We start from the raw sequence: 10,391 nt of genomic DNA, 5'->3' as shown, positions 1-10,391 counted from the left end.
TTGTCCCCTTTGTTTATGGCTTTGCCGCTGCTTGTTGACAGGGTGTAGCTTTACCTGACTGACAGCTCACTGCAGGAGCTCATTGGCTTTTGAGACGTGATGGAGGACGGAGGCTCCGCCCCCTTCCCCTTCCTCTTCTCAGCCATTTCTGCTGCTGGAAAAAAAAATACAGATGCTTGAAAAGCAAAGCAAAACTTTTGGAGAGGTTTGTAGAGGACTAAGTCCAGCATGATAGTTTATATTCACATTGTTTAATCACATTTCATGTTTATTAGGATTAGGTCAACAGTCCAGTGTGATGGGGAGTGTAGGAAAGAGGTGAAGAGGCGAGTGCAGGCGGGTTGGAGTGGGTGGAGAAAGGTGTCAGGAGTGTTGTGTGACAGAAGAGTGTCAGCAAGAATCAAAGGAAAGGTGTACAAGACAGTAGTGAGACCAGCTATGCTGTATGGGTTAGAGACTGTAGCAGTGAGGAAAAGACAAGAGGCAGAGATGGAGGTAGCAGAGATGAGGATGTTGAGGTTCTCTTTAGGAGGGACCAGGATGGACAGGATTAGGAATGAGCACATCAGAGGGACAGCTCAGGTCGGCTGTTTGGGGACAAGGTCAGAGAGGCCAGATTGAGATGGTTTGGGCATGTGCAGAGGAGGGATTGTGGTTATATTGGTAGAAGGATGTTGGAGATGGAGCTGCCAGGCAAGAGGTCAAGAGGAAGGCCAAAGAGGAGATATAAGGATGTGCTAAAAGAGGACATGAATTTAACTGGGGTGAGAGTAGAGGATGCCGAGGATAGAGTTAGGTGGAAACAGATGATTCGACCCCTAACGGGAACAGATGAAAGAAGAAGAAGACGTTTTGATTTTCAGTCACTGCATGCAGCTCATTACACAGAAGAAGAGTCTAGGTACATCTACTTTCCCAGTGAACTACAACCAGAACAGTATAATGAGTTCTCCCAATGTTGCATATTGTAAAGGGACAGATATCACAAATGGCTAAACAATGTTATGTGTCTTGTTGAAAGAGGGAAAAAAAATTCTTCTGGTGTACGACAGACATTATCAGCACATCTCTTAATAAACACCACCTCTCAGATGTCAGTGAGTTTCTGCCATGGACAAACCCCACCCAGACTTACAGCACAGACATCCAAACATGGTTTTTCCTCTTTTGATGTCACAACAGATGTGATACCATTGTACTGTGGTTTCTCTACAAAAAGGTGATGTGTTAAAATTTTAGCTTGACTTTAATACTAACTTCATTATTATAAACATATAAAATGCAGCAACCCAAAGAATAAGGATAGGAGTTGCAGTAAGATTTTTAAAAGCAGGAAATGTAGCCTAACTAAAGCCAAATCCCATTCGCTCATTTAAAGCAAATGCAAATTTTTTCATTTTTCAGTTTTAGAAGCTAAAATCAGAGACACAAAGGTGTAGCCCAGTTAACACTGGAATTTTTAGACCAATATCAATACTGATACTTTAGATTTTTAAACAATCCAATTGCCCAGTATCAGACAACAGTCTCCATAAACACATGACATCAACAAACATTTGATTAAAGCAGCTATGAACCTGAAACACCAACAATATATTCCACTTTCTTGGTTACCACACTTCAAAAAGTCTAGATTGTTATCAGTCATGTTTGGAAAGATGCCAGCTACTTCTTTGACTGGTATCTGATTCTTTACGACAACACAAAACTGTAAGTGTAGCTCATGCCTAATGTCAGAGCCATGTGGTGAGGGTGCTGTGACAGGAATTGCACACATTCACACTTTAAAAGCTGCATGCGTGACTAGTAAAGTACCACATGGTAGAAACAGATGTGCACCTATCTGACTTATGGTGTACTACAGAGGGTGCATGGGAAGTGAAGCACTAAGGGGCATCACTCTGCAGTGCAAACAGCTTGCACAGGACAAAAGGACCTTTCACTGTGGCGGCTGCAGGGCATTTTAGAAGAGCATGACAAATATTACACTTTTAGCTAGAGCAGGAGAGCCAGCTCTCACTTTCTGATTTATGGTCCCCCTTGACCTTCATCTCCTCACTGGCTAAGCAAAGGTAAACTGTATACCAGTAGTTAGACCAAATCAAAGAACTCTTCTGACGCATTTCAGACTGACCTGATAAAAAGGCATTCTTTCTGTATGGAAAGATTTACCCAGAAACTTCTTGTTTTGGGTTGAATGTAAGGTTTTAACACCAAAAGCTGCATGCCATGGCCTTGGTTTTGTTGCAGCAACAACTCAAGTCACCTCATATGACTTCTCGTCAACCCTGACCATCAAAGACAAGCATCTATTTCACCCAAAGATCTGGAAACTACATTAGGCCATGCAGACCCCAGACTGAACACTGAACATTACTGAAAACAAGCTACAGTACTTACTTGCAGTCACTTCACTGTTAAAGGCCTGGCTTATATTTGTGTCATTACATATACATCCACTACAGTTAAAGTTTCCTAAAACAGGGGGCATATGTTTTGTTCCTGTAATCAGAAATCCATAAGTGAAAAGAGCAGCAACACAAAAGGCAGCAGAGTTACTCACTGCATCTTATGGCCTGTGACTAAGATATAAAGACTTACTAATCTGACACCAGGTTGCCTCATAAAGCATGTCACCAAACTGTTCACATGGTCAGATGACCTGCTGAATGATCTGAAATGAGCTCCTCTCTCCATTCAGTGTGAATACGGTATGTACAGGCTCCAACTGACAAACCACCAAAGTTCCCACTCATTCCATTACAAAAATACAGCTCTAAAATGACTGATAGCAAGGGTTTCTTTAAAGCCTTATCTCTCACACAGCTACAGACCATGACCACAAGCATGTCAATTCACAGAAACACCTTCAGATGTGACATTTGCAAAACAAATAATAAATCTAGTCTGTTGTAGTCATGCTACTGCATTTTTGTAACTTAGGATCCTGGTCCATCAAGTATGCTCTAATATGCACATATTAGCATTTATATCTTCTTAAATTAGAGCTAAAACAAGTAGTCAATTAATTCATCTGAAACTATTTTGATAGGTGATTGATTGTTTAACCTTTAAAGCCATTTTTAGACTAAAATTACCAAAACCTGCTGGTTCCCTGTTCTCATATGTGAGATTTTGCTGTTTTGTCCCATTTTAAACTGAACACCTTTGGGTTGTGGACTGTTGGTGGAACAAAATAAGCAATTTGAAGACATCACATTTCATTGTTCGTTTGTTTTTTACATTTATCCAACTAAAGAATTGTATTAACCAAGAGATAATGAGCAGATAAATCAATAGTAAAATAATTATAATGACAGTGGTTGGATGCAGTCCTCAGCTGATGGGTCAAATGTTTCATCATAAATATACCTGGTCAGACCAACCACATCAAGATGTGGGACAATGCTATGAATGCACAATTTGCTCCTAAAATGTATACGCTGAGGGGCCAGTATAATAAAAAAAGGTCAATAATCTCTCTGTCAGTTCCTCAATGCAGCACATCAGATAGTTAACACCGTTAATTACATGACTCTACCTCTGCTGTTCCCCCTGGCTCCAAAACTATTAGCAGCCTCATCTGTCACTGTAACACTGAGTGACACTGCAAACGCACAGCATCACCTTATTTACGGGCACTGCCTGTTGACCTATGAGGTGTCTAATAGAATATCAGCCCGTTCAGTCCCGCTTCATCCGGCGGCTGAAGCCAACACCGTATCCCGTCATGCTGCTCTCCGTCTGCAGCAGATACCCGTGTAAACACTGCACAGGCTTCACGCTGGTTACTTGGGTTTCACTGCTGTCTCCAGTGTTAAAGTCAAACATGGCCTCAACAACAGAAAACTATATTTCAACATGAGTAACTAGTAGCTACGAGCCCGTAGGAGGATAGCTGTGTGTCAGCGGGTCGAAGAGAGCTGTTCAGCTGTTCAGCTGTTCGGTAAACACAGCTAGTGGGAGAAGGTTTCTTTTACTCTGTTCACAGGCAGCGTGCACACTGACCGTCTTTTGCTAAACCATCATACTTGTTTACAAGCAGGCGAAGCGGTAACTATCGCAGCGTTAACCCTTGATGAGGAGCGGACGTACCAGCAGAGCCTCCGGGAAAATGCCCCAGTAAACTTGGTAGAAGTTGAAGTCGCTCCGGTGGCCGTGGCTGTCAGAGGCGCTCCTCTCCCCGCTGGGCGTTCATGAAGCTCCGCTGTTGCGGAAACACAGTCGGGGACGAAGACAACGCGCTGTTTCACTAAAGTTTAGATAAGCAGCTCCTCTCGAACAAAGTTTTCTTCAGTTTTACTACTATCTCCCCTTTTACTAAAGGCTTCTTCTGGGGGCGGCCGGCCCGGGGGGCCACTCGGGGGCCACTCGGGGGACACCCGGGGACACCCAAAACATCCATAAAGGGTCGCTATAGGTCCGACGTACACAGCAGGGCCCATGGAGTGGTGTGCATCTGTATGGGGGTCCTGATGTCTAAGTAAGAGTCCTGTTACTGATCAGTGCACAATATGATGCACACCTAAAAATCTACTGAGGATGATGGGAATGTGGAGAAATAAAGTTTAATAGAAAAAGAATTTATACCCAAAAGCTGAGGTGTTTTTTAAAGAGGCTAACTTAAGTGTACTGATTTGATGCTACTCTCTGTTCACTGTAGCCTACTTTTTACTCTACTACATTATAGCAGCTGTTGTTACTAGATACTTTGCAGATTAAAGTGATTATTTTATTTTAAAAAATGCATTGCTATAGTTTAAAGTATGCTGGCCTAGCAGTTTATAAAATTGTTCAAATTAATTACTGACCAGATAAATTAAAATGATGCTTCATCTTAGTAAATCAGTAATTACTGGTAATAAGCATCTAGTATGTATCATAACATAAAGAGTACTTCTGCTTTTGATACTGTAATTACCTTGGCTTAAATTTGGAATGCAATACTTTTACATAATGTCGTTTTTGACAGTTTAGTATTTAAGCAAATGATCTGTAGGCTTTTTTCACCACTTACCTTAAAGTGTCTTGCTTAAGAACAAAACTATTAATGAAAACTCACTGGCTGCTGCAGCTATCAACCCTGCAAACTAGTTCTATGGAGTATCAAACTACACACCAAAGAAAATAATTTTCCACAAATGAAGTATCGTGAGGCGGATAAGACTCTTGAAGAGCTCCACACACTGCTGCTATAACGGCATTAGGAATTTAAAAGCAGCTTGCCATTTCAGTCTTCTTAATAGGTGCACTAAACCACCTATGCTGCTCATTTCTTTTTGTATGTTACTGCTTTTCATTTTTGGCAAAGATTATCTGACTTCTCTGGCATTTCATTACTTAAATTTTGGCTTCTAATATTAGGATGCAATATATTTTTTCCTGCTCTCACATCCTTTTCATTTCAACACCCCGCAACCCCAGTCACAAGCACTAAACTGTACACAGAATGATTTCTGTGTGTGAAATCTCTCGTACGCTCCTAAACAAACACTGCGTCACTTTGCTGTGATAGCAGCCTTCCAGTGAAAAGGAGATGCTGTGTGACTGGGTACAACATAAATGTCAGCTTAGTGATTTACCACTAATGAGATGGCACCTGGTGACAAGAGGGGAAGGAAACTTTTGTTGTGGAAAACACACTGATGTGTTGCTTCTGAGAGCTGACAAGAAAACGCTCAAAGGGATGAAATTATTTTACATCTCATACATATGCACGTCTCTGTTAAAGTGTTCCACTTTATTTATTTACACTGCATTAGGGTTGTGAATACAGCTGAGATGAAGGAGAATAGAAAGCACAACAGTGCATCAAAGACACGTGGACTCGGAAGCATCTTTCATTAATGTAACTCGAGTCCTTGAGTTTGTGTTGACCCAAATGCACTAGCAGTCAGATCCAACCATGCTCTACCAGAGATATCAGCGCAAACATCATATCTGTTACTGCTACTGTGTTACTGCGTATAATAGCATCTGATCTCTGTATTGGGTTAAACTGCTTAAGACGCAATAAGGATATTGCATTTTTAGACAAATTGGGCTTAAACTAGTTCCTTTTTTTGCAGTTGTTTGCATCTTCAGAATCAGAATCAATGTTTATTGTCATTGTACCAAGAACAACAAAATTAAAAGCTCAACCTTAATGTGCAAGGCTAGATACATACATGTTTAAAATGGCATGCAACGCACACAGCATACTGTATAAAAGCTACATAAGTGTGCCTTGCACTTATGTATTGTACCGTTGAAGTGGTAAGTAATAAATAACTTGCTTGGCATGGTGGGTGGCATGGTGCTGCAGTGGTTATGACTGTCACCTCACAGCAAGAAGGTAGTGGGATTGTGCCCCGGCCGACCCAGTGCCTTTCTGTGTGGAGTCTGCATGTTCTCCCTGTGTTTGTGTGGGTTTCTCCGGGTACTCCAGCTCCATCCCACAGTCCAAAGACATGCAGCTTAGGTTGATTGGTGACTCTAAATTGCCAGTAGGAGTGAGTGTGGGTGTGTGTGGTTGTTTGTCTCTAAGTGTCAGCCCTGTGATGGACTGGGTTCCAGCCTTCCCGTGACCCTATTCAGGATAAATGGTATAGATAATAGATGAATGTATGGAGTTAGTTTTTACCCATAAGCATATTTTATATTTATTTTGTTTTAATTGCTGTGCAGCCATTGGGCTAGAGTCAAATTCCTTGTATTTTTGATAATACTTGGCAACAAAGTTTATGTTTATTTGATCTGGGCAGGAGCATTATTGAACTGCTGCTGCCTTGATTTGCAGGGAGTTATCAGATGGCCAGGAGTGAAGATGGATCTGCTGTCTCATACTTCAGTCACATCAAGGCCAAAAACAAAAAGGCAAACCCTGTGTTAAAACAACTCCAGCTGGCTCCTGGTACCACACTTTGAATGGACCAGGGCAGCCTCGCACATGTTCTCGCTTTGGTTTCAAATGCCTATCAGTAGCAAGGAAGATGAGATTATTTTCAAAGTTGTAGAGCATTTGGTTTTTTGTAGTACTGGATTTTATGCCATAAGTCGAAGCAGAAACACATCTGAAATCTATTTAAATGTGGACTTTCCATTTAGTTCATTTAAAAACTAAACCACATGCCACAGGGCCACTCCAAACATCTTTAGTTATTTCAACAGACTTCATGTCTTTTACAACATATGGGCATAGACTGATTATAAAACAATTGGCCCCTCGGCACAGGCATGTAAGAGACCCTTCCAGTCCTACACTCTGTGTGGTTGTTTTTTTTTTTCAGTCTTTGTAGCTGTTTCATTTCTATTTGTAGCTGTTTTCTATTTGTCTATAATTATGTATGCATCTCTTTATGGTAAATTTGTGCATCTTTTTGGTTGTTAGACTGACTTGCAAAAAACAGCACTTCAAACTGGGATGCTGACCCCTGAGCCCCCTGAACCCTTGGGCCTGTGTTTTGTAGCAGTCCATCCATGCATATGGGGCATATTAAGCATAAATGTAGGAGGTGAAAAGCTAGTTAATAACAGATTCCTGAGAGTATCAAGCATGCAGGCCCTGTTAATCATTGTTTAAAATAAAATTACCAATTTTGAATGTTTTAGTGAGACCCATTTCTGTCCGCACCTCTGCCACCGCCTATTATGTACAGTATGTGCTAACCAAGCTGGATAGAACATTCTCACAAACTTAGCCATGTCTTCATGTGTACTATATAATGTGATAGTGGTGTATATTTCAAAATTCAATATTTTATACATAGTTTTTTGTTTTTATTGTAAGATATACTGTACAGTACCTCCCAGATCACACACACAAATTGTCATGTAATTATTTGGTAAACACAAAGATGACTGAGATCATGGTAGACTAATCATCAGACAGATAATTAAATACATTTTTTACATATTCATTATAAAAGGGTTTGGACAAAAACAATATTTTTAATAGTAGTATACCATAGTGGCAGCAGTAATGGAAGCTGTGAGCTTTCACACAGGTAAAATTACAACATAAAAATACTCCATTATAAGTAAAAGTCATACATTGAAAAGTAGAAGTAAATAATTATCTTAGTTTACTTAGTAGTATAAAGTACAAAAAGTAGGCACTGGTCTCAGTCATTTTTTATATTATTATACATTTACTTCCAGTCAGAGGCAGAAAGAACCATCAGTGCCAGCCTGCCCTCCATGGAGGACTTGTACACCTCATAGGTCAAAAGGAGGGTGGAGAGGATCACTGCTGACCCCTCACACCCCGGACACAAACTGTTTGAATTCCTCCCCTCTGGACGGCGTTATAGGTCACTGTGCACTAAGACAACCAGGCACAAGGACAGTTTCTTCCCCTAGGCCGCTACACCGATGAACAGTTAACCTATGACTGTATAACAAAACTAACGTCAAAATCCTTGTGTGTTCAACACACTTAACCAATAAAGCTGATTCTGATCCTGAATTGTGCAAGCACCATTTCACAGTTGAAGCTGGTTTAGGTGGAAAAACTCCTACACTTTCTTGGTTGGACTGAATAATTTATTAAATGTTGTCTATTTAATAAGTTATTCAGCCTAAGTGAGGCAGTGTGTAGGATTTTGTTTTTACATTTTTACATTTCTGCAAATCCAACGACGCCCAAAATCCCACTTAAGTAGTGCACTTTAGATGCACTAGGTTATATCCCACCACTCAATAACAGCAGACATTTGTGTTAATATTTCTGTGTCCCTCACTTGTTTTGAGGAGCTTACATTTATTGATTCAAAAACAAATACCCCTTGTTACTCCTCACATTTGAAACATCAGGGGGCAGAGTCTTTTCCTCTATGACCTCCTCCCTTTTGAACAAGCTTCCTGCCATTGTCAGGGGACAGACGCTGTGTCAGTATTTATGGTCTGATTCAAAACTCATTTAGGACCTCTGGCAATCTGACTTTCAACCCATTCCTTTCACTTTCTAAACTTCCCAGGACCTATTTTATTTATTTATCTAGTTTTACCGTCTGTCACAGCACAGTGATCTTTTGTTGTTTAGACAAAACTACAAATGTTTCAGTCACAGATTTTGGAGGTATCAAAAACACAAACAGCATTCAACAACATTTATTAAAACTTAATAAAAACCTCTATTCATGTTGTAATCAGTCACATGCATACAACTTCCTCCTTTTATAGTTAAGCCTTTAACACCATATTTTTGCCTGTGGCTCCATCTTGTGGAAAAAACATGTAAATGATTAAGAAGCTAGGCCTTTCATTTCAGAGAGCACTGCACTGATGTTAAGAACACAGCTATTGGACTAAATTTGCTAAATTTAGTTTTCAAGTTTTACTTAATGTGCTGCAACACAAAACCCAAGAAACTAAATTAAAATGTGTTGTCTGTTTATTTGGGGCAGTTGACTCTGCATCTAAACAGATGCTTGATTTTGAGCTCATCAGTGTGATCTTTTTTACTATAATGATTGTTTTATTATATTATTAAACATATTAACTATTAAACATTCTACCAGTCATGAGCACAATCAAATTAATCCATAGAAAAGGCTCTGACAGGCTGAGGATTTGCACATTACTTATTTACTTCTGTTCTCAGCCTTACATTGTTTATCTGCCCATTGCTGCCTCACATAAGGACATGTACATACACACTGAGAGCCGATGTAATGGAGTCAAAATCCTCGTGTGTCCAACACACCTGGCCAATAAAGCTGATTCTGATTCTGATTTGCTCCGAATACCAGTTCACAGGAAGTAATCTTATGTCTAATTCGAGTGCCCCTAGTAAAGTCCAAATTTGGCCCCTTATTTAATAAACAAAACTATTTGCATTCTACAGTGCGTATTTCTTACTGATTAGGCAAGAATCTATATACTTTGGTCATATTAATTATGTTTTCACAGTCGCTTTAATTTAACAGTCGCTAGAAATTTTCAGCTACGCAAACTCTGCTCCTTAAAGACAACATTACAGAGGTCTTTTGTTTACAACGTGTATTTTTATAACGTGCAAAAACGCAATCGTGGTATATTGTAGAATAACACAGTAGTGTTTCCTTGTGGAAACGGGTTGATAGCTTTTATATGATCAGTGAACCCAGATTTTCCGCTTCTGGGCCAGCCTTTGAAAGCACCGCTCCGCCCAGGATTCAGTTTCTTGCTCCTCTCCATTTAGAGTTTTCACCCCTTCACTAGCAGCTAGAGAGCCAGTGTGTGGTGGCTGCTGGACTGGATTTACAGGCAGATACAGACTGGCATCCAGAAAAACTGTTGACTTTGCACGAATCAATCAGTGTTCGCATCGATTGATAATGCTTCAGATTCCTTCCGTGACACTGATTTGCCATTTTGTTTGGAATAACTTAAAATATTCACCTAAAGCTTTACAAAACAACTACAGATTT

At 40.2% G+C, this 10,391-nt stretch overlaps 1 protein-coding gene across 1 annotated transcript in view; it reads right to left on the bottom strand.

The window, feature by feature from the left end:
• Positions 1-4,336, bottom strand: part of tgfbr3 (transforming growth factor, beta receptor III) — a 79,685-nt gene extending 75,349 nt beyond the window's left edge. Inside the window, exon 1 of the mRNA XM_020610027.1 lies at positions 4,096-4,336. The gene's annotated coding sequence lies outside the window, so the exon portion shown is untranslated. The remainder of the gene's footprint in view (positions 1-4,095) is intronic.
• Positions 4,337-10,391: the final 6,055 nt, after the last annotated feature.

This window comes from Monopterus albus, unplaced genomic scaffold, assembly GCF_001952655.1.
Source record: "Monopterus albus unplaced genomic scaffold, M_albus_1.0 scaffold103.1, whole genome shotgun sequence".
NCBI classification, from domain to species: domain Eukaryota; kingdom Metazoa; phylum Chordata; class Actinopteri; order Synbranchiformes; family Synbranchidae; genus Monopterus; species Monopterus albus.
This window is presented reverse-complemented; position numbering and strand designations above follow the sequence as displayed.